This window comes from Rhinatrema bivittatum, chromosome 6 (genome assembly GCF_901001135.1).
Source record: "Rhinatrema bivittatum chromosome 6, aRhiBiv1.1, whole genome shotgun sequence".
NCBI classification, from domain to species: Eukaryota; Metazoa; Chordata; class Amphibia; order Gymnophiona; family Rhinatrematidae; genus Rhinatrema; species Rhinatrema bivittatum.
Window position 1 is genome coordinate 32,826,040 of NC_042620.1, and position 25,483 is coordinate 32,851,522.

Genomic DNA, 25,483 nt, shown 5'->3' on the forward strand with positions numbered 1-25,483 from the left:
TTCATGGAAATGGTGGTGGATGCGGAGAAATGGCCTCCGAGAGAAGGCAGTGGAGGAAACAGCAACGATAGGATTCAAGAAAGCCTGTTGTAAGCACAGAGGACACCTAGCAGCAAAGAAGCAAAGGGAAAGCTAGGGATCAGCAGGATCTATAGAACTGCACCAGGAACGATATTGGGAAGATTAGATGGGCCTTATAAGAACATAAGATATGCCACTGGTCAGACCAAGAGTCTATCAAGCCCAGTATCCTGTCTTCAACAGTGGCCAATCCAAGTCTCAAATAAATGGCAAGTATCCAAACATTAGCTACTAGTGACAGAAACAAGTAGTGGCTATTCCCTATTGATTATTAGCAGTTAATGGACTTCTCCAGGAACTTATCCAAACCTTTTTTAAACCCAGCTACACTAACGGCCTTAACTACATCCTCTGGCAATGAATTCCAGAGCTTAATTGTGCGTTGAGTGAAAAAGAATTATCTCCAATTTGTTTTAAATGTGCTACTTGCTAACTTCATGGAATGCCTCCTAGTCCTTGTATTATCTGAAAGTGTAAATAACTGTTTCACATTTACCCATTCAAGTCCTTTCATGATTTTATACACGTCTATCATATCCCTCCTCAGCCGTCTCTTCTCCAAGCTAAACAGCCCTAACCTCTTCAGCCTTTCCTCATAGGGGAGCTGTTCCATCCCCTTTATCATTTTGGTTGCTCTTCTCTGTACCTTCTCCATCACAACTGTATCTTTTTTGAGATGCAGCGACCAGAACTGAACACAGTATTTAAGATGCAGCCTCACCATAGAGCGATACAGAAGCATTATGACATCTACCGTTTTATTCGCCATTCGCTTCCTAATAATTCCCAACATTCTGTTTTCTTTTTTGACTGCCGCAGCACACTGAGCAGATGATTTCAATGTATTATCCACTAAGACTCTCAGATCTCTTTCCTGGGTAATAACTCCTAATATGGAACCTAACATCGTGTATCTTCAGCCCTCATATTCTACGTTTTTCTGTGAAGAAGCACTTCCCTGCCTCTTAGCTTCTCTCTAATCCCTATTTATGGGACCCAGAGTTCTCAGTAAAAAAAAACAAACCAGAGAGGAACAAGCTTTCTGTAGAAATGTAATCTTTATTTCTCCCTGCACAATACAGTTGTGCACCTACCCTCCGGCCTTCTTTCAAGATTGCAAAACTTGCAGTCTGCTGCCCTGAATAGTTTGCTTACAGCTTAGAAGAGGGCCTTCTGCGGCAAATGTCTGACAATAGCATAGGTGCATTCGTCATATTTTAAATCTTAGCAGAGAAAAATGACTCACTGGCAGTTATGAAGAAGACAAAAAAAATTTAAACAACTTCAGCAAGCTGCAGGAGCTTGCTGGGTCTCTGTTTTGTTCTAAGGGCAGTTATTTATTATTCTCTCTCCTGCGTTCACAGTATCTCATGGGGAAAACATCTCACACCCTCCAGGCTGTCACCCTGCGACCTTCACAGGCCCGCCTGCCAACGAGGGGCAGCAGAGTGTGAATTATACATCACAGCCGCTTCCTAATTGCTGGTAGACTGGGGGGGGGAAGCTGCTGGAGGTTTGCTGATCGGCAGCAGCCCAGCACAATGCCCGCAGTCGACATAATCAACTGCAGGATGCTTGGGTTGGGGCTATCTATGGTCTATAAGGAATTGCTTGCACCGCTGAGGACCCTGACAGCTCCCAGCAGCACCCCCGACTCGCAGGCGCTGCTTCAGAAGGCCTGCTGCTTCCCAGAGGAGAACGCCAGCGGGTAAGCATGCTGGGAGGTGGGGGCGGGGGTGTCCTTCTGTGGTGCCTGTCCAAAGGAGGTCCAGCTGGTTTACGATCTAATGCTAAGAACTGCTGCCGCCATCAGCAAAGCACAAACCATGAGCAGGCAAGTTAAACCCTAAAGCATCTCCCCATCCTTTCTGGGGCCAGCCTTAGTGGCTCTGCGTCAGTGATGCAAATTCCAATTGCTGGGACAGGAAGCCAACATGGCCAGCCATGGCTAAGGGCGGAAGTCTCGGCCACGTGGGACAGGAAATAAACAGGGCCATCAGAAGGGGGCGGGGGTCGCAGAATTCAGTTTTGTTGTGCCAGAGATTCCCCCCACTGTAAGCTCTGGTGCCGTCTTTCCTTCAGGGGCCACATTATCGAAGGAGGACCTTCCTGACTAGCAGAGATATTGGAGACAGCCCCCCCCACCAGCGGGACGCTTTATAGCCCTGCAACGGTCCTGGATATAAAACGGAGGCAAAAACCCCAGGGTGCATATTTTTATTGATTTATTCACTGAAGAATGTTCACTTAGTCACCCAGGGCGAGGTACAGTGAAAGCTTGTGGCACTGTAGCACAACGCAGAGGCCACTTCCTATTGCAAGAATGTGATCCATAGTAACTTATGGCAAAAAAAAAAAAAGGAAATTCTATATTAACTTTTATTCTGCTTTCTGAAGGCTTATGAGATCACCGCGTGCTTGTGGCCCTAATAACCTTTAGCTCTGATGTCCTATCTCCATCAAATTTTCAGGACAAGTCAAAGGGTCCAAGAGGATCATGAAGGGCCATTTGTTTTGGGAGCCACCATACAGGCGCAGGCGCGCACGCAAGCACACATCCCAAAATGCCGGCTTTATTGCCTCTTAAGTGGAGCATCTCGCTCTGCCAAGGCAGGGGGTAAAAGTGGCTTAGCGGTTAGAGTTACAGGCAGCGCTCCGGTTCTGCTGGGATCCCGGGCTCAGTCATTTTATCTCTTCCTAAAATCCAGTCATGGGGGGGTGTCAGCCCTTTGGCTCCGGCCACAGTGGTGGGTCCGGATCCTCCATCTGTCAAGGATGGTTGAGCTTTGGCATTGCCACCTCCAGAGTGAAGCTGTAGAAAATGTGGCACAATTAGAAAGGGGAAAGGCATAAAAAAAACCAACCCTCCAGCCTACCCACTCCACCCCCCAAAAATAACCGAATTGAGCCCTGCGTTTTTGAATTACAATTCTCATGAACCAAACATTGGCCCATATCTAACTAATATTTTCTGTAGACTGAAAAGGAACTTCATGAAAAAAAAGAGAGAGAGAGCTTAATGATTTGGTTTTAATTTCTCAATGTCATCATTTTTTTTTCTCTTTTTTTTTTTTATCCAAGCACTGCTAATAGAAAGAGAGAAACATGATGGCAGAAAACCACCATATGGCCCATCCATAAAATTCATTAGAGATCCCCTGCACTTAATCCATGCTTTCTTGAATTCAGATTCTGTCCTTGTGCCCAGTACTTCCCTTGGGAGGCTGCTCCGCGCGTCCAGCACCCTCTCTGTAAAGAAATATTTCCTAAGATTACTCCTGAGTCTACCCCCCCTTTCAAACTCATCTCACGATCCCTCCTTCTAAATCAAATAGCTCTCAAAGCAAAAAAAAACAAAACAAAACAAAACAATGACAGTGAAAAAAAAAACATTTCTGCTGCCCTAATTTAGATTTTATTTCCCCGCACTGCAGCTCCAAATTAATTTTAAAAAGGCCCTCGACTTAACACTGCAGTTTCCTGCTCGCACTTCATATTAATTGCTGACCTCCTCCTGCCCACCCCCCACCCCCCCCCCCACAATGTGCCAACCAGTCCGGACACTGCAAGACACCTCCTGGGAAAAGGGCCCAATTTACATTTCTAAAAAGAAAAAGCCTGGAAGCTGCACCACTTTTGTTGAATAAGTGAGGATATGATGCATTTTGAAAAGACAAAAAAAAAATCTTTAAACCCCCCCAAAAACAACCCAAGACCACCACGGTTAATAAATAGCGAAACAAAATACATAAAACAATGTAGTGCATCGGTTCCAAGCACAGGTTTCTCTATCTTCCTTCATCAAGATTTGATATTTAACACAGGGGGGGATACACCAACTTGGCACGTGTCCTGCTAGAAAACAGCTAGATGTACCTTCACTCGGTTCTAGCACTTGACAGCATGAGATTAATTTGGGAGCGATTTATCAGTGATGCAATGGACAAGGAAAAAAAAAAAGGGGGAAGTGCACCTTAATGCCAAGATACATCTGTCCTAACGCCTGCAAAAGGGTTTATGAGAGGAATATACCTGTTGACGCAAATCTCTTCTAAATGCAGGCTCATAAACTTAGGTCAGAGCAATATAATCACTATACTTAGCCAAATCAAGAGGTCGTTAACTGGATCACTACAATCAGTTGCTATAAATGGCGATAAGGACGCTATGAAAGTTTAAATTTAGACATTACGTAAAACAATTTCCTATGGGTAATCTTTTGGCAGCTGTAAATTAATCTCACTTTTGCTCTAAAATTATGTAGCTCATCACCATGCCCGAGGAGTGTATTTACAGGCTAAGCACTGATAGGGATCGCCACGTTTACCCAGAGCCATGTGATCTCTTACAGAACAGACAACTTCACACCACTGTCGGTCGACTGTGGGGAAACAGTTTGACAGTCCATAAAACCATATTGGCTTTTCTTACGTATCAAAACAGAAGATGTTAGCATGACAAATAGATTATAAATCTCTGCCTCCTAACACGTTTACAGCAGACCCTATTCTAGGAGCCATTTGTATTCACGGAGATGCAGAGAGTAAGTAGATTATAGCATGATCTCTTACTGTATTGGCCCCCAGACTGCCTTGCATCCCACAAACCATGTCACTCAGCCTGTAGTGCGGCACTGTCGGCAGAACCCCCAGTGGACAGGAATCCCTTATGAACACTGGAACGCTAAGAGAAGTCTGAGCTTCTTCGCATCCAATGCTTGCTCCAGGCCCTGGGTGGGCAGGAGATATGGCAGGATCCCATCTGTGTGCTGTCAGTCACTATACGCCGCCTGTGCTGGCACCACCAGCATTTTCAAAACTTGCGAGCTGGCACTTCCTGGCTGCTGATCTTGTGCTTCGTGAGATCTGGGGGCCAAGTAGTGCCAGCCAGCGAGTTTTGAAAATGCCTGTGAGGCCCAACGAAGTGTAGAGCAATTGGTAGCACCGGGGAGGGCTCCACTGCTTAATGAGTTTGGGTGAAGAACTGCAGATCAGGAAGTTGGAGGGAGGAGAGGAAGGGGAATCAGGGATACTGTAGAAGGGAGGGAAGAAGCAGGAAGATGGATACCGGGGAAAGGGGATGGATGCAGAGGAAGAGAGGATAAAGCTGGGGCAGATGCTGGGGAAGGGAGAACAAGAGGCAGGAAGGTAGCTGTTGAGGAAGGGGGAAAAAGATGGAATAAGAAATGTGAAGGGAGAGGAAAGAAGCCATAATATGGACGAAGGATGATGTGAAGATGAAATAATAGGAGGCGGCGGAAGGAACTGGAGACAATGAAAAAGACTGGAAGGGTAAGAAAGAGGAAAACGGAGTGGCGAGGGAGGTGGGAGGGCCCCCGAGTGAGAACAGGAGAGATACCAACGAAGGGAAGAGAGATGTGAGATGAGAGAGAGAATGAGGAAGAAAGGGGATGAAAGACAGGTAGCTCAGGCTCCCGGTGACGGCAGCACAAGACTGTGGGACGGGACTGCGCCCTGGAACGCACAAGGGCAACGTTGTGTAGTGCACACCTGTATTCAGCCTGAAAGACTGAGAGAGAACTGTATCACCCCATCAAGGATTTCTCATCTCCCTTCTGAAAGGGGGAATTGGAGAATGCTCTACAGTGTTACCCATGAGTGAATAACATCCTGGATCTTTCCACCTGAAGAAGAGCATGCATGACAAAACACATGAGAGTATACACCCAGGAAATATTCCTTTCCTGGAATAGGCCTATCTTGATGAAAATTCTGACTGGAAGTGCGTCCAAAAAACCCTTGCACGTGACGAGGAAGCTGCAAAGACTTGTCACTGTGCAGAGGGTTTTGCATTTGACTGTGATTAGGCGTATGGTGTTAACTCAGCTGTTACTCAGCACCTGGTGTGAGTATTACCTAAATGCTATCTTTCGGATGACTATTTCGGAGTGACAAGGAAAGGAACCTGAGTTTTAAGAGGGGATACAAGGTTGCATTCTGCCGTGCAGGAGATCTAGGTTTAATTCCTGAGCTAGAGTTTGCTCCTTGGTCAGAGCTGGGGATGCTACGGAGGCAGAGCTCACAGGACCCTGGGGAGGACGTCACAGCTGTTGCACAACGGTGATACTTGGAGGACAGGACTGGGGTGCACACGTACTGCGGCCCCTGACCGACGACTGCCGCTGTGATGGGTGGACTACATGGGAGGAGGAGAGGATTAAACATTGGGGGGAAAAAAAACCGACTTATGAAGGCCCATGGCACTGTAGACTCAGTAGAGGCTAGAAGTCTAAAAGAAGATGTAATAGAAAAGTATTTGATCCTTGCATTTCCACCTAAGACTGAAATTGTTCATGTACAAAATCTTGTGTGCCAGCACTGACATAAAAGATGAAAATGAATGTTTGCCCGTTTCGCATGTCACACCATCACAGTTTTGCTCTCTGTCCATTAAGAATGGCCTTGATCTTGCTGACTATAATTACTACTCCTTGCCTATCAGGTTCTGTGAACTAAAAGCACTTAAAAAATAAAGGAAATATTCCATATAAACACAGATGGTTTACAGTCTACGTCATCTCGGCAACTCATGTATCCACCTGCTCTGGGTTAACTCAGGGAAGGTTTCCAATTAACTGGACTGCATCAAGAGCATCTACCTCCTCAACAGCCCCTTTCAGAGGACAAATTTAGGCACTGACGTATAAAAGCCTTGTTGCCAAAAAAAGAAAAGCTTAATTTATAATAAGACAGATGCTACTTCTCCACGTGACTTGTCAGCCTAGAAATTTAGAGGAAACGACACATTTTACAAGCAAGACAGGTTTTGTAGATATGATCTAGGGCCCATTAAAGCAGAGGAAAATGCATATGGGAGATGGTTTAAGGACATACTAGGAGGGCGATGCAATAAGTTGCAGTTCTTTGTGCAGATGTTACAATTTTCTGTGTGTGTGCCTTTTCTGCCAGGACGCATATATAAATGAGCCCAGCAGAAAAGTTCTGCGTATCATTTCCTATGGGCAATACTGTAAAAAAAAAAGAGGACTACATGTAAATGAAATGTAGTTATCCCTTTTGTGAAAGCCGGCATGCGAAGATATCGTCACGTACCAATTTTTGCTGAATTCTGAGTTAATGAACTGCTTTGCCCGATACTGCATTGCAGCGGATCCTTAACTCAGCACTTCATACACTTCCACGCACCACAGACCACATGCATAATTTTACCACATGCAAAGAGGCCATTCTGTGAGTGTTTTCAAAAACAGGCCTTACGTGTGTAATTTTACCATATTATCTTATTCTTTAATTTTTTTACTTTTATACTTATTTTAAGTTTCATTTTAATTATTCTGTTTTATTATTCTGCTTTATTCATTTTATTATTGTACTTAAACTTTGTTTTAGTTGAAATGTATTATTTGGTTTTATCTTATTTCATGGTATTTAAAAATTTTATTTTATCATGTATTGTGATTTATGCTTTGTAAATCGTTGTGATAGAACACTGAACGACGGTATATAAAACCAACAAATAAATAAATAAATGCAAAGAGGTCATTCTATGAATGTTTCCAAAATCAGGCCCCCCATGTGTGTGTAAAAAAAAAAACAAAAAACTGAAAAGCCTGAAATGCTGGTGTTTTTTGTGTCTTTTGGGGCATTCTGCGAGTATTTACACGCATGGCCCCCCGTCTGCAAAATCCTTCACACCTTAGTTACATCAGCCTATAGCTTTGGTCAAATGGTGCTCCATGAAATTAAGACAAAGTATAGCGCTAGCTGATAAACAGTGGTGGGACTCTGGGGGATTTGTGCTCATCTATTGAAACCGGTAGAGCCGGAGGGGCAATCCATGGCAGGTGGTGAAGAATATGTGGCTCTGCCACTGATTTTTTTTTTTTTTTTTTTTGCTGTCTTTTCATTCAGTGTTTCTAAAGCTTTTTAGATTGCACCCTCCCTCTATTTTTTGTTTTGCAATAGTTTTAGCATCTCCTCCTGCAAAATTAGCTTTTTAAAATTCTTTTCGAAAATTAGATGCATGTACGTGAAGCAAAAGTACTCACGTGCTTTGCAACCATGCAGGCGGCTGGAAAAAGAAATGTCCCCCAAAACCAAAACATAACGACGAAAAAAATGTGGTCATAATTAGCCCTTCTGAAAACACTAATAAATGTTTCATTATTATATGCCGATTATCGACTCAAGAAATCAAAAAGAAAACAGCCAAAACTGCAGTTGCAATAGAACAAGGCACTGGTTTCCATGAGCCCCAAAGCGAATGTTCCTGCACCTTCATTAACAGGAAATCTTTTTCAATGCGTGGGTAGGGTAATACCAGGCTCACTGCACTGCCTCTATACAATGACCGATTTCTAACACTGTCCAAAATTCATTTATTCTAGCGCGGGAAAAAATACATACAAACATATCTATCTATCTATTTACACATACATACCTTTTATTATTCTGTTTTTTTTCAACAAATATTACCCACAATATACTATTCAAACCAGCAAATGTTTTCCACAATGGTCATTTACCTTCTAAGACTTGTTAAAAATTGCACCGCTCATAACGTGCACGGCACGGATACCTAATAATGCTCCAAAAATGCATAAAAGTTAGAAAGCCAAATTATATCTGTAACCCACATGAACCATACAGTGAAATTGTTAAAACATCTCTTTATAATAATCCCATGCACCAGGAAACACAGACCTGGAGCTAATTAGTCATTTTTGGGTTACAGAAGCAAAACGCCTTTTTGTCTTACTACTTAGGAGCACATCTGAAAAGCTGCCGCTGAATGCAAGCGCGATGCCGACAGCAAATCTCAAACCAGCATGGTCCAGTCTTCATGCAGCAAAACGCCTCGTCGGAATACCCTGAGGGAAAGATCCAAACGGGCAATAAAATCCTGCCCCAAACAAGGACCTCGTTTCACCCGGAGCCCGGGCTCCACCAGGGCAATCCTCCGATGACTTTTCCGTGTTGCTTGCATCGCGGTCACCACCTCGGTAACGGTCAGTGACTGCGCACAGCTTGTTAACCCTTTAACTCAACCAATCTCACGCCCTTGCTGCTGACCTTTCCCCCCCTCCTTAGAGCTTTGTATTGCCCTTCCCGGTTTCCCAATGGCTGTATAGGTTTTATGTTGTACCCCGCCCCGAACAGCTCTTCGTTCATTTATCTACCCCCGCTCCGTACGTAGGAAGGGCAGGGTAATAAGTGCTTTACTGAACTGTCACTGCCAACAGATCCTCCCACAGCGTTTGTACCCGCAGGCGTAGATTGGGAGTGGGAATGATTTTTTTTGGTTATACGTATACATGCATGAGGCTCCAGCTATACTTGCTTTAGGATAAGTGCTTGCTTTTTTTCTCTCTCTCTCTCTCTATATATATCTATAGATATATATGGGTTTTATTTTATCATCTAGAAATTGATGGCAGATAAATCTCACAGACCCTTCTAATCTCTCTATTGTCTTCACTTACTGCAATGTGGCAGACCCTAACATATCTCTGGCCTTGCCTTTGCATTCCCATGGCTCTGGGCTCCTACACCAAGGTGTTTTGCCTCCATCATCTACAGTAGGAGTTTGCTTCATTCATCCACCACCCTGTCTGGGGAAAAAAAAAAAATAACATTCAGCGACGTGCTGAAGGGTCTCCCGGAAGTCTCCTTGTTAAATTACTTTGGGAAACCTAAGAACCTCTCCCTGAGTGGAAGCAGAACAGGTAAGCGCTCCCCCCCCCCCCTTTGATAAGAAATCGGCAGCACTTGACCGCTTACGTTAGTCCCAAGCCTAGGACTCCCCCAACTCCTGCCTCATATTAGGATCCTTTGTGCCGTAACCTCTTTCCCACCCAAGAATACTTAACTCACTTGGTATTCTGAGGTGAGAGAGGGAACGAGAAAAGAGTTTAGTATTCAACTGCTGTAGCTATGTTTTCTATCAAAACAATGCCCACCTGTCGTAGCCGTGTATCGTTCTAGTTTAACTCACCAACTCTGAAGCTGGAATGATTGATTGCTGCTTTTATTTTATAATGACTGTAGTTATTTGCCTTCTCTCATAAGGCCTCTCACTGTACAGGGCTGCTGTATGATGCCAGGTACTGCCATAGCTATTGGTCACATGGAAAAAGATGCTGGCCCCTCAGCATCTATTTTCAGACATCTCAGTGAGACTTTTTCGCTGATTGATGGCCATCTTCATCTTCCTTGGGTTAGTATTCATTCTGCATTAATCAGTGAGGTTGTGATTACTTTCTCAGCACTACTTCAATCTTTGTAGGGGAGGGGGTTGGTTTGTTTTGGCTTGGTGGTTTCTTCTTGCTCCTTTGGGATGCGGCTCAATTAGAATGATCCTTCTATTGGACCTCGGTGCCACGAGCCTTCATTCTCAACTACCCAAGGGTTTTTCTTCTTCTATTTTCATATCCTTCCCTCAACTCAGTCCAACCACTGTGGCGAGAGTCCTCTGTCCGGGGGGCCACAGACCACATCACAGACCACATCTGATTCTTCCAGGTTAAAGCAACATTAAGCTTTTAACCCGTACGCTCTATTGTATCACTTTATATTTATTTTCTGCCTTATCTTCTTTCCAGCTTGTGGCAAGCTTCCAAGTTCTCATTCCCTGTTGATTGTAACTTTGACTTATTCCTACCTATTGTTTATCTTTCGTTTACTTGAATTTGAATTGTTACTCCAGTTATACCCTTGTTAAATGTAAACCGATCCGATATGGTTATTTACTATGAAGGTTGGTATAAAAAACTGTTAAATAAATAAATAAATAAATAAATAAATCTCCCTGTAGAACCTGGCCAACGTGGACCCGAAGTCTGGCCAATATGTGCCACCACGGAGGAATGGGTGGGATTCCCTTCTCCAGGGTCTATGAATGTTGCCTCTTCAGCAAGCCCAGCCCAGCCCTGGCCGTCCAAGGAGCAGAAAAACCTGGATGGGGGATGGAACTCAGGTCTTCTGCACAGCAGTGCAAGCAGCTTCCATTCAGCAACTGGGAACCGTAATTTCTGTGACCCCAAAAAGCGCAGAAGTCCTCAACAAGGAGCAAGCCTGACTTTCCATTTCGGCAGTGCAGAACACTAGACCATCAGGTCAATCACCATCATTACTATATTTAAGCTAATCTTCAACATTAAAACACACTTTGAATAGATCCTTGCGCCCGAACCTGAACAACAAAAATCAAGAGAGAGCAAAGACATGTTTTACTGACCGACAATCAAATCAATAACAAGCCTCCTTCATTACTCTCTGCCAAGAGCTGTAATTTCCTGCTGATTGCTTGCTATAAAAAAAAAATAGCAGCTCACCTGTGCTGGGTTATCCTGCGCTATCAGCTGGCCTCGTTCGGCGAAAGTCATTCATTTAGCATTCCGGTTAAAAAGACGAGCCGTTTGCATAGTGCAACAGTTACTGTAATACCCGCTCACGTCTGCTAAAGCTTATGCCGCTCAAAACAGAAAGAAGCTCTGCTCCCACTGCCCGAAGACATCACTCCCACACTGCTGCTCACCGTTTTCCCTTTTGCCCAGGCACAGGGTTTCAGGTTGACCTCACTGTGAAGGGAGGAAGTGACTATTTTCTGCAAAATGTTAATGTTTCTCAGAGATGGACTGATCCAGCATCCATGATTCACAATCCAAGAACCTAATGATCTGGAAATTCTTTTTGATTGTGGGAAACAAAAAAAACCCCAAAGCATCAGGCTCCCCCATACAACTGGCATGACTGGTCTATTGCTTCTCTTGAAGGGAGAAGGGGGTGGGGCAGCAGCAGGGCCTGTGAGCATGTGCAAGATCACAGGCCCTGTGCTGAATTTCTGTTTTGGGGCCTGAAGAAGATGATCAAGGGAATTGCTGGGCCAAGTGAGTTGGGGAAAGGGGAAGGGTGGAGAGCCAGGCGAGAGGGATAAATGCTTGGGGAGGAGCCAGAGATGCTGGGCAGGGGAGGTGGAGGAGAGCAGGAAAGGGCTTCAGGGTAGTGAGATGTTGCAAGGTGGGGGGTATATGTGTGTGAGAAATTTAATAACAAAACACGATAGATTCTGTCGCCATCAACTGCAGCAAATTCATGGGATTTCTACAAAAGCAAAACTTGGCAAATGTCACTCCATTCTCCTAAAGGGCATGACGGTTGGGGAAACACCTGCTAATATCAATTCTTTGTCCCCAGACCCTTAACCTCCAAAAGAATACTTTTTTTTTGGCCGAGCAGCCTCTTCCTGCTCCTCTGGGCTTCCAGTTCATTCACAAGCTGCCCTGAACTGAGGCACCACATACCTCCATTCTCCGTTGACAGCTACCAGCGATTTCCTCCTATTTTTAATTTATCCTCCTAGTGAGGCCTGACACTGCAGCAACAATCCCCTGACTGAGAGGCGGGCCTGCAGCATGTGTATGCTCTGAAGCCAGCCTGAAGGGAGGCCCCGTTACACAATGCCTAGGATTCCCTCACTCCCAGTGCTGCTGTCTCCAGTAGCATCCCCAGCCTCGGCCAGCACAAAAAGCAGGAGCCCAATATGGGAACGGAATGCGGCTCTCATGGCAGCACATGGCACCGCCACTAGGCCTTCAGGCTGGCCCTGATGCTTTCAGGGCTGGTGCTTCCATAAGCGGTTGCCTAGAGCGCCAATATTTAGGGGGGCAGAAAAATCCCACCAGCACGAGGCCTAGAGGGAGAGAGCCAATACTGCCAAAGAAGGGAGCGCTGGAGCTGCCACCACTAGGTAAGCTGAGGGCGGAGGGTGCATGACAGATGGTTCGCCTAGAGCGCCAAAAGGGTCTTGCGCCAGCCCTACGTTGCCACTACTCATTTTGTTAATGTTTGCCAGCATATTACTAACACTGCACTTTGCAAGTGGTAAGTTAAGCAACAGCTCTGTCAGAATGTCAGTACTGCTACCGTTGTACCAATAGTCTTCAAATCTTTCTACGGTCGCATCCACAAAAGATCGCAAAGATCCAACATTGTCTTGTGTGATTTGGGCAGACTGGCTACAGGCTTGCTGCTGGTTGTACCTGCCCACTAGTAATGCCGTATGCTAACTGCTGTCGTCGTCTTCTTGTCTTGCTGCTGCACACAACAGCACTATTCTGGTGTAATACGAGTCTTCCTGGGACTAAAAAGCATTGCTGCTGGCACTGCCTGATTGCAACGACACCATTAATGTCCCTTCTGTTTATATTAAATCCAAATCACTATAACAGGAAAAAAAAAAAATAGAAAAGTCAAAAACATATCAAATGAACAGGAGGAAGATGAGTATCAGTATTAGCAGCACAATCGCAACCGAATAAGCACATGAGGCACGTGCACTGTCTTCTACTGGGCTCGACCAAATTTCCTCCATTGCAAATCTCAATTATTGTCTTGCGGCAGTAGCTGATTGGCTTAAGGACCAGATACTCACCCATCCAAACCTGAACTTCCCTGTCATCAGGCAAGGTCACCCAGGACCGGTGCAAGGTTATTAGGCGCCCTAGGCAAACCTTCTGCCTTGCGCCCGCACCCCCCCTCCCCCACCCCCCATGTTGTGCCACCCTCCTGGTCTCGGCCCCGACTCCTACCTCATTTGCGCCCGAGTGTGTGCTTCTGTGGGCCACGAGTAGGATGGGCGCTGCTGCTCGCGGCCCAACGAATCTCTACTCCTCTTTGCTGCGAGCAGATTAGGCTCTGCCTGCGGCCCAACATGGCTGCTCTTCGGCGCGCCCCCCCTAATGGTTGGCGCCCGAGGTGACCGCCTAGTTCACTTAATAGAACGAGCCGGCCCCGAGTTCACCTCTTACGATCGCTGCGCCGCCTGTTAGGTACCACATTATATCCAAAGGAATGAGTACGAAGTCTAGGGGTCCACCTTGATCACAACCTCAGCATGTAAGAATCTCATTCATGCATCTGCGTCAGATCCAATCTAGCCGCAGTGATTAATCACCAGCAGAACCATCCTCTATTCAATGGCATCTCACAATACTCTATTTAATGCCTCCTGCTCTTACAGAGTACAGCCACGAGAATTCTGGCAGGAACCAAAGTGTCGGGCCAGATAAAACCAATACTGCATCAACTACCCTGGCTCCCAGTTGAAAACAGGAGAAAGTTCAAAAGACTCTGCTTCATCTTCAAATGCATGAACAACAGGTCCCCGAATACCTCTCGCAACTTCTTCTCTCTTACACCTCCGCTGGAGAACTCCGTTCCTTCCGATCAGCCCTTCTTTCCAACCCACCTCTGGGATCTGCCAGACTTCGGGCACTAAAAATCTGGAACATGCTACCCCTAACCTTACATCTTGAACCCAGCATCCTCATCTTCAGCAAAAAAAAAGCTAAAGCATGACTTTTTAGCCAGGCCTTGCCGGCAGAATCCTCGAAGTCCATATTCAAAAGCATTGGACTGAATAACTCAGAAGTTATTCTGTTAATAAGTTATTTGGTCAATAAGTTATCTGGCTACAATTTAGCCGGATAAGTTAGGAGCATTCCAGGGGCATAACTGGGAGGAGTTGAGTTAGCCGGCTAAGTTATGCAGCTAACGCGATGGTCAGATTTAGACAGATAACTTAGCTGGCTAAATCTGGTTGAGCTAAAGAATCTCCCTAAAGTTAGCCAGATAAAGTTAGCTGGCTAACTTTAAGATAGCCAGCTATATTTAATAGTGCAGTTTCACTACTGAATATACCTCCAAAGTTAGCCAGATAAGTTCTATCTGGACAGTGACTGAATATGGACTGTCTTCTGTCCACCACTCCAACCATCTACTTTAATTGATGTCCACTGCCTACCCACTTCTGGGTTCCTACTACTATGCCATCTGTAAAGATGCCAAACAATGAATTTGATACTAAATTTACAGCTAATTCAAATGATATTATCTGTTAATTTAATTTAATTGTAATCTGATCCAAGGCCATTCATGGTAAAAAGCAAAATATCAAAATGTCAATAAATAAATAAGATGAAACATTTCATCATCTTTATCCTCTATAAATCTTAGCTAATTTTACTGTGACAATAAGCAAAAAAGAAACTTGTAGATGAATGGCTAGGAGGTGGATCAGTAATGTTACAAGCCTTTTCTTGGTTTTCCTGCTACTGGGGGCTGATGCAATAAGATGCACTCAGCACAGCACACGGCTTAATCTTTAGTCGGGTGCACATTTTGTGTGCACAAACTTTATTGCTCATACTGCAAGGAGTTGGGAGCACAAAACATTGTGCACCTAGAACTGTGCGTATTCCTTGGCGCCCTCTCGTGCCAATCCCATGCTATGAAGGCATTCGCCATTACTCCCCAATGCTTTCTTAGCGCTGGAAACTTAACTCCTAGTCCGAGCTGGCATAAAGTTTCCAGGGCTGATTTTAGTCTATAGGCGGAAGCTGGCGTTCCAGTGCTGGAACCTGTAGTCAGGATTTTATGCGCAGAAAACATGCTCTGTGCACAAAAAGCATGATTTCTGCGCACAAAAAAGCTTTCTGTGCTGAAAACAGTTTTTGTGTGCACAAGTCAAGCGTATAACAAAAGATATGCTCCTTCTTTGCTATTAGCTATGCACAAAACTTTTTTTGTGCGCATAAATCATATTTTGTGTCTTGAAAACATGGTTGAAACGTACAAATCCTTTTCCATGCATATTTTGTGCGCATAACTCTTACTTTATACATGAAAAACAATTTGTGTGCATAAACCATATTTTCTGCCACTAAGCATTTTCTGTGCACACATTTTCCAGCTTGTGTGCATTTTTTTTTTTTTTAACTCCCGGTGCATCAGCATTCCCTTAGCTTGCTGCCTCGGGAACTAAAATGTACTTGTGCATTAAGAAGTTGTGCGCTGAACTTCAGGGCACAGTTTTAGTGCTCAGCTTTTTGCATCAGCCCCATTGCGGGTAAATCTAAGCACCATCTGAGTTCTCATTTGGGTCCCTTCTGCCCTCTCTGCAGCACTCAGTCAAATATTCTGCAGCATATGGAAATCAGCAGGATCTTTTTTTCCCCCCATACTGAAAGACTGGTTCAGATCACAAGACGCCCGCTCCCTTTCTCTGCCTCAGGAGAAGCTTACGTGGGCAGGTTTGATTTTCTGCCATGTATCTGGATCCGTAAAGTGTTTATTACCCCCTAATTCCCCGATTAGGATTTAGCAAGAGCTGCTATCAATCAACCCTTCTCAACTTCTGACCAGAATTGATCAACTTAGCTCTTGGCACAGAAACCCGTGCCTGCTATTATCCACGCTTTAATAACCGTGCATTTGGTTTATATGTGGTCTCCCAATATGTTATATGGAGGTCTCCCACAAAAATATAAGGAGGTTCAAAAGTCTAACAGATGGAAAGGTTAAGACATTATGGGGTAAAGAATGAAAACTGGGCACTCTGGTGCCAACTCCACGGATATTTTTACCCATGGGATTTGCACCAATAATCAAAGCAACCACGCTGGTAGTTTTGCTTTGATTAGTGCCCAAGGAAAAAATTCCCTGCAGAGATTTGTGCCTGCTTTCTGTTGTTTTTCCCCACCACAAAAGTACATGTGCAGTTTTGAATAATCAGACCTACTCGTGTAATTCAATCCATCTCCCGCCCTCTCCCCAGCCCCGGGGATAAACGTACGAATGCTGCTGAGAAACCTGTGCATTTTCACCGGCAGTCAGGGGTGGGTAATAATCAAAGAGCCTATTTCCACTGTAACAAAAATGAGAAGAGGCGGGTGGTACTTTATAGACTTAACCAATTTATTGTGGCCTGAGCTTTCGAGGACAGACTCCTCATGCCTCAATAAATTGCTTAGTCTATAAGATGCCACCCGCTTCGGGTCATTTTTGCTACACCAGGCTAATATGGCTATCCCTCCGAATATCATTTCCACTGTTTTACCCACAGAAATGCCTTTGATTATTTACCGCTCCTCCCTCCCCCATTTTCCCAGTATTAAGGGGGCCGCACAGACTGCTGGCTGAAGCTCAGGCTGAGTTTAAAGCACCCACGGTGACTTTTAAAGCATTACGGTAGCAATTTTCACACCACCCATCTTGTTGCAAAGCCTGGGAATAAAAAAAAGGACCGGTGGATTTTGCATCCCTTTTCAAAGAGAATTTACATGGGCGCCTTCACGTTGAAAACTGCCCTAGAAAAAAAAAAAAAAAAAAAAGAGTGCCTGCAAGACGCTTGCACCTCCTTTCTGCACGGTTATTTATTCTGACAAGCAAACACAAAAGTACACGCATGCCTTTCTCCCCTGATCTAACCCTTCCCCAGGAATGCCTCTACTGCAATATAGTTATATCTACAAATGTTACTTTCCGCTGGTAAAATGCTGTTTAACCTGTGGAAATGGCTTAGCAAAATTGCCCTCCCCATAAGCTTGTTCCAAGCTATTTGAAAAATTGCTATGTTCCTGTGTCGCTCCCCTGGAGGTCATGAGATTAGTCAGAACGCAGGAGTGGACTTCTGCTTGTGCTCTACTGTGATTACTTCAGAAGACCAGCTAACGGATAATCTGATGACTTGTAGACCCTTATGGAAAACATGGCTCTTTTAGTGGTTGGGATTTTCGTTAGGGGGATCCCATTGGATAGCTGTTGTATTTTATTATTTAGTTTTATGAGCAGATAGTGAGATTTTATGGGACTTTTGTTGTTGTAATTTAGTATTTATTTCGTTTTAATGAGCTCCTCGGTATGTATAATTTGGTTATAGAATTTATGAGATGTTCTTGTTTTATCATTATGTTCTAGTTAATGTGGTTTTTTTAATGTAGCTAATTTTATCTGTAGCTCTGCTGAATTATTTCAGCGATGAGCGTCTTTTTATGTCGTGCGTGCTATGCAACTGCATGTCATTTGGATTGTATTCTTGTTTTATAGCTGTACCCCGTCTTGAGCATGATTGAAAAGATGGGCAACAAACTGAAATAAATAAGTACATAAACTGTTAAACTTGCCACTTTTGTCTATATTCATGCTGAAATGTAAACAAGGGATATCTGTTCTTTGAAGAGATTCATGGGATCGTAAAACCTCATTACAATCCACCTATGATTTAAATAAGTTCTCCATTTACTGTAACTTGCCTATTTCTTCCCTATACCAGGAAACCTTCTCTAATTCCCAGGGCCCTTCGTTTTCAGTTTCAACTGATTTTCACCCATAAATGCCCATTTATTTTCTCCCAAATGTGACGATCAGTTCAAAACGATTCCCCCCCCCCCCTAATTTTAGACTGATTAACAAAGCAGCGTCTCGGGGCCTCCGGCAACTACTGGAAGCCAGTGTGAGCCAATGTGCCCTCAGCATTTCAGGTCCTGCCCTACCCCCAGCACCGCCTCGCGCCTTCCGGTGCCACTGATGTGGCATTTCAAGTCCCCACTCCCCCCACCAAGTAGCTAAAGTGCCTGCTGTTTGGAGCTGCTAATATAGCATCTGAAGCGGGCCACATCCACCAGAAGCTCTTCCCAGCATGCTCCCTGGCCATGCAAAAACAAAAAAAGCGCAGGGCTGCAGAGCACAAGGGCCGCAGAAGGAGAGCGAGGAGAAATCTGGATGAATGCTGTGGCAGTGGGGAGGGGATGAGGGGAGAGAAAGGGACATGCTAGGCAGAGGATGTGGGGAGAGATCAGGATGCTGTTGAGTGGAAGAATCTGCATAATTGTGTTTTATTGTCCGGGCATCTATCCACCAAAGTAAACTCCGATATTTGCTCAGAAAAATAAATGAGTCACATTATTTCCACTGATTTTTCTCCTATTTTTTTTTTTGTTCTTGTCATAAGAAACCCTGATAAATTCCCAGGAAAACCTAAAAACCCCTAATGAAGGTCCCTATCTATTCCTTATGCAGGTATTTCCAGTCACCCCAGGTTACACACTGTCGCGCTGACCAACTTCTCAAAGTGTTTGGCCTGCGGCCAGTTACTCTGGAGAAGCTTTCCCAGCTTGCCACATCTTCTGATCATCTCTACACCATTATTCTGCAACAGTGATAACATCTGTACTACTGTACAAGAGACAAGGATACAGGCAGGCTGGAGGCAGTTCAGAGAGAAGCTACCAAAAGGGTGCCAAGTCAGCAGCAAAGGTCATATGAGATGAGAGTTAAGGAACTAAATATGTATTCCCTAGACAAGAGACAGGGGGATACGACAGAGACATTCAAATACTTCAAGAGTGTAAATCCGGCACAAAAAGGAAACCATTTTCAGAGAAAAGAATTTTCTAGAACCAGGAGGTCCTGGTTAGGGCTGCCCACAGGCTCCAGCATTTCAGAACAGGTTGAGCCAATCCTACTGTTACCCCTCTCCACGCAAGGACCAGTAGATTTCCCTATTGCAGGGGGTGAGCAACTCCAGGGTAACTCCGGTCCTAGACTGCCACGTGCCGGCTGGGTTTTCAGGATACCCGCACTGAAAATGTATGATATTGGGTTACCTCACATGGACCCAGCTCTCAGAGCTCACCAAGCAGAAAGAGATCTTATTGGCGCCTCCGTCCAGTTCTGGCACCAGCCAGCGAGGTGATGTTACAACTGCAGCTCCCAGTTCCCTCTTGCCGTCACCGGCGTCACCAAACCCGTAGTGAGGATGAGCCAGTCTGGGTTGCGGAAGTGGATTTCTCTCCTCCAGCTCCAATGCAAAGAGTCCCTCAAGTCTGTGGGAGCTCGAAGGTCAGAAATGATGAAGAATTTCTTTGCTTCCTTAAGTCCGGAAGAGGCAAAGATGGAGGAAATCTTCCCATACTCTGTCACTTAAAGATTGCCAGAGGTTCCTACCTTGTCCTAGGGGCTTCTGGCACTGAGAGTAAAGTCTCCTCCTTGAAGTGGTAGATTCACCTCCTCCAGGGAAGGAAGCTGGGGAAATACATTCACTGGAAATGTTTGTTGATGGTGAAGGTTTAGAAGAACTGAAGCAAATGACTGTGAAAATGGAAGTTGTAATGGAGCAAACTAACAAGCTAAAGGGTAACAAATCACTAGGAAGAGGGAGGTGATCAAATTTGCGGATGATACAAAATTATTCAGAGTCATTAAATCACAAGTGGATTGTGATAAATTGCAGGAGGACCTTGCGAGACTGGAAGATTGGGCATCCAAATGGCAGATGAAATTTAATGTGGACAAGTGCAAGGTGTTGCATATAGAGAAAAATAACCCTTACTGTAGTTACATGATGTTAGGTTCCATATTAGGAGTTACCACCCAGGAAAAAGATCTAGGCATCATAGTGGATAATACTTTAAAATCGTCGGCTCAGTGTGCTGCAGCAGTCAAAATAGCAAACAGAATGTTAGGAATTATTAGGGAGGGAATGGTTAATAGAACGGAAAATATCATAATGCCTCTATATCGCTCCATGGTGAGACCGCACCTTGAATACTGTGTACAATTCTGGTCGCCGCATCTCAAAAAAGATATAGTTGTGATGGAGAAAGTACAGAGAAGGGCAACCACAATGATAAAGGGGGTGGAATGGCTCCCCTATGAGGAAAGACTAAAGAGGTTAGGACTGTTCAGCTTGGAGAAGAGACGGCTGAGGGGGGATATGATAGAGGTCTTTAAGATCATGAGGAGTCTTGAACGAATAGATGTGACTCGGTTATTTACACTTTTGGATAATAGAAGGACTAGGGGGCACGCCATGAAGTTAGCAAGTAGCACATTTAAGACTAATCGGAGAAAATTATTTTTCACTCAACGCACAAACTGCGGAATTTGTTGCCTCAGGACATGGTCAAAAAAGGATTTTAAAAGGTTTTGATTAGTTCCTGAAGGAAAAGTCTATAAACTCTTATTAGCCAGATAGATTTGGGAAAGCCAGCACTTATCTCTGGGAACGAACAGCAAGAAATGGATTTACTCTTTTAGGGATCTGCCAGATACTTTTGACTTGGATTGGCCACTATCAGAGATAGGACGCTCGGCTTGATGGACCTTTGGTCTGACTTAGATATGCCACGTTATATTACATCCTCCCCAAATACACATAGCATCCACCCATGCAACAGATATACATCTTCCATACCTCCGACATCCCTATTCTCTCCAAACACACTTCCACTGCAACCCCGCCACACCCGGCAACCACTCCTTCTGCAAAGCTGTGTCGGAAAGCATTCCCAGAGTCAGGATTCTGCATGCTTTCCTTACCTGTTTAGACATGCAAAGTCCCTCAGCAGAACCAAACTGCGAATGGAGTAGGGGGAAGCACATGCTTGCAGCATGAAAGCACAATTTAAGGGGAAGAAGCCAACTGGCCTCATTCAAATATGCTCTGAAACACTTATACACCCTTGCTCCATGGGAAATAGTGGGGAAAAAAGGCAGCATGACAGCATTCATATGCAAGTTCATATTTCTCTTCCCCCTCCAAAACTGCAATAGCTTAGGATGGTACAAAGGATAATGAGCTGATCTCAGAATACAGACCTCTGTCAAAACATAATAAAAAGACCTTTTCCCATCTATGCGCTCTGCCTTTTCCTTAACTGATTCACAACTCTTGCCCACAGAGGTATCACATAGGCATCTCAAATAAAAAAAGGACACCTTTATTTAATTATTTAAAAGTATTTCTTTTCCACTTAGAGCAGACCAGCCGTGCTAAACGGATTACAATAAAATTAATAAAACAACAATACGTAAAACAATACACACACACACAAAGACAAATCTACAAATACCTTCACCTTTTTTAAATTAATCAATGTTCAACCTGTTCACATTTGCCAACAGCATTATACAAAGCAAAGCAGAACAATTAAGGGTGGGGGCAGTGGGAAATGCAACCCTGCCCCCCTCTATCACCTGGCAAGAGCTCCATCTCTGTCACACTTCCCCCCCAGCAGTCATGTACTCATACCTTCATATAGGCCCACTCATGGCAGAACTATCAAACAATGGTCAACACATCCACCTCCCCATAATAGGAAACTGAATTGTCCAATTTAAAAAAAAAAAAAAAAAATCTTCTCTCTTGCTTCTTCTGCTCGATACATGGATAACTTTATGTAGTAAAACATGCAGAGAAGCCTGGCATGCAGAAAGGACTTGCAACATCTGGAGACAGAAGAGACACCTGTTTCTTTCATAAAGGCTCCTGTTAAACGTGAAAATATTGCGCAGTCTATGACTCACCTGCAATAAACGAGCGACAAGAGATGCGGCTCCTTTAAATAGCTCTGCTGCACTGCCCAGCAGACCAGAAAAATGTAGGGTGTGCAAGTTGCGGCTCGTTGCCTGACTGGAAGCAAGAATGCCCCCAGGCCATTGCTTCTATACAGTTAAGTCTTCTTGGATATCTACTGGGACCCTAAGGACATACCCAGTGGTAAGAGAAAACCTTTTGAACGTTGACAAATTTAATGTGATCTTTGGAATTCTCCAACACTGATGTTTAACGTGTGCTGGAAGGGTGGAAACCAGAAATAGAGGAGTTAGGCTGGGCTCTGACTTTTGCTGAGGTAATATTAAATGTTTGTCTGTCTCTTTTGTGTTTTTCAGACTACCCAGAGACCAGTGGCCATCGCAGCTCAACTCCTGGGACACCAAACAGGGAACCCTCCCCTCCTGGACATTAGGAGGGAGAAGCAGCATAGTAACGTAGCAACCGACAACAGATAAGAGACCAAATATGGTCCGTCCAGTCTGCCCACGTGAGATTCATCCTCTTTTGGTAGATGTGCATGTAACATTCCCAAATGCAAATCAACAGTATCTGCCCCCTTAGTTAATTTCTTGGTGCCCCGTGTGGGTGGAGGGGGGGGGGCCCCCGAGGGATACCATGGTTTAAAAAGTCATAGCAGGCAGCCCGTGACTCTGTTGCTTGTCACTCGTCTTGCTCACTAGCGCGCTGGCCTCCGTGTGCATGACTGTAACTTTGCATACTCTGTCTGCATCTGTCTGCTATGCAGGTGCAGCGGGCATTGTTTTCAAGATTTTATTTTGGTGGGCACCGTGACCTGGCCTTACAGACTGCTCATTTCCCATATCTCCTCTGTATTTTATGTCTACGTCTGTGTGCCCTATTGAACTTTCAGATCTTGCTTTGGGCACAATGCACCATTTCATATAAAAAAATAAATAAAAGCATGCACTGAGTGAGGATTGTTGTGAGACCCGATCGCGATTGCACACGATCGGGTCTCCCTACCTGTTCCCCGCAGGTCACCCGGGACTCCTCCACTAGCGGTCGGCAGGGCACGGGTCGCGGCGTAATGGCGTCCTGCAGCCCGAAGACAGCATCGAAGGAGCCGCGGCTGGCCCCGCCTCTTAAAGGGGCCGGGCCGCGGAAACGAGGTCGGCCCCGGAGATGACGTCGGAGGGGAGGGAGATTTAAACCTCCTCCGCGGTGATTCAGACGCCTTTTCAACAGGTCCCAGTGTTGTTCGGTCCGGTTTTCCTGCTGTCTCCTGCCTGGTCTTGACTCTTGTTTTGCCTGCCGCCAGCCTGATACCTGGACTGCCTTGATCTTGTTTTGCCTGCCGCCTGCCTGATACCTGGACTGCCTTGATCTTGTTTTGCCTGCCGCCTGCCTGATACCTGGACTGCCTTGATCTTGTTTTGCCTGCCGCCTGCCTGAACCTTGGATTGCCTTTGACCTTGTTTACCTGCTACCTGCCTGGACCTCTGACTGCCTTTTGACCTCGTTGCCTGCTGCCTGCCTGGACCTCGGACTGCTTCGGATTTACCTTGTCTGCTGGAATCCCAGATTGGAGTTTACAGTACTTCCTGGGAACTCCACTATACCCCTGCCTGGAACTTGGACTTACTTCTGACTCTTCTGGCCTGTACCCAGCCTGCCGAGGACTGCGACGGGTACTGAGGGGTAGCAGTACCGAGACGTCCACCATCCGGAGTCGTGGGGCACCTGGTTCCTCAGGTGGGTGTTTCTCTTTCTCCGGGGCAAGGGTCCACAGTATACCGAGCATAACAAGGATTATTTGTGCAGAAGCTACGACCTGCCCCATCCTTTGCTCCTCTGTCTGTTTTCTTCAGTGCCATTTATTTCTTACCTTTGCGGATTTAGTGTATGTTTATATGTGCGACTGTTTGCAGTTCTTTATTCAGCACTTTTCTTTCCCTTATTCTGAACACCTGGGTTTGTTTGTTTTTTTGCTTCCCTCTTGGCCACACCCAGGTCTTGATGGCTGTCCAGTATGAGGAGCAGCTGGAAAAGACACGAGAGCAGCAGCAGCAGAGAAAGGAGACCACCCTGCCTCCCCAAACTACTCCCTCACAATGGCAGAGGAAAATTACGTTTTTTAATATTGAGCTTTTCCGGTCGAGAGCTGATGTTTGCATTAATTTACTGTCTGGTATCGCTTCTTCTATGTACAGCTGATGTGCACAGAGCAGAAGTAATGGGCATGGATAGGTGACAGATCTCGCCGTGTGGATGTGACAGAGTTAGATGTGTGTGCTGTTACAGTGTACATAATATGCAGCCCCTTAATACAGTTGTAATGAGCATACATGGAATAGATGTGCGTACCTTGGCATGTATACAGTGCAGGGATTCCTCAGACGCCTGCTGTGTGCATGAATCACGGGTGTGAATAAAAGAGTATGTAGGTCTGTGCACAGCGTACGCGTAAGCTGCAGGGGTCCTTTACACAAGGCAAGGGCCACAATCCCCTACACAAGAAGGCGTGTTCTCTCTTTAAGAGCAGTTTTACCCACAGGAAAGTGAGGTATTTTTCTGTCATGTTCACGCTCATGGCATGTGATGCAGTAAAAAAATAAAAATAAAAAAAATCACGGCTTGTTTACTGTTGAGCACTGTATTTTTGACATGACAGGAACATAAAATAAAACCATGAAAACCATCACCATAGACTATACGGATTGCTGTGGCACGGGGCTATGGCAAATATATTCAGGAGTCAGGGAGGTTAAGGGAAAATAAAAGCTGCATAAACGTGCAGGTGATTAAACCTACGTGGGCCATTTTGTTGACGGAGTGGAGGGGCATTAATGGAGAATCGATGCTGGCTCTGCCTCCTGTGCACCCTGGAGGATCTTTTGTTTTTGCAGCTAACCCCAGTGTCTTCCTGTTCACCCTAAATATTTCCTCAGAAGCCCTTTTTTTGCAATAGCTGCTATCTGGGGGAAAAAAAATTAATATTCTCTGCCCGCAGGACAGCAAAGAATGAACTGAACCCAGTTTGTCCAGTTTCCTTTCATCTCCCCGCAAGAGTAGTTGCTACCCAAAAAAATGCCACCGAAAGGGAAGAGAAACGAGAGCGACCTTGCCGTGCCCGCCACCAGCAAAGCACTTTACAACCACGGCAGCCAAGGCAGCGAACATCATCCATAAACGCGATAACAAGGTCAACACATTTGCGATTAGCGGAGAAAAGGGAGATAGCCGCAGACAGGTAAAAAAAAGGGAGAAAAAAAAAGTTAAAAAA

At 45.0% G+C, this 25,483-nt stretch overlaps 1 protein-coding gene and 1 long non-coding RNA gene across 3 annotated transcripts in view; one reads left to right on the forward strand and one right to left on the reverse strand.

Annotated features, from left to right (window-relative positions):
* ADCY5 (adenylate cyclase 5) overlaps positions 1 to 25,483 on the reverse strand; it is a 472,164-nt gene that overhangs the window by 199,667 nt on the left and 247,014 nt on the right. The gene's annotated exons all lie outside the window — the stretch shown is intronic.
* On the forward strand, positions 1,578 to 24,830 carry LOC115093464. The gene is made up of 3 exons (XR_003857319.1): positions 1,578 to 1,789; positions 22,575 to 22,726; positions 24,211 to 24,830. It is a non-coding gene; the product is annotated as an uncharacterized LOC115093464 (long non-coding RNA).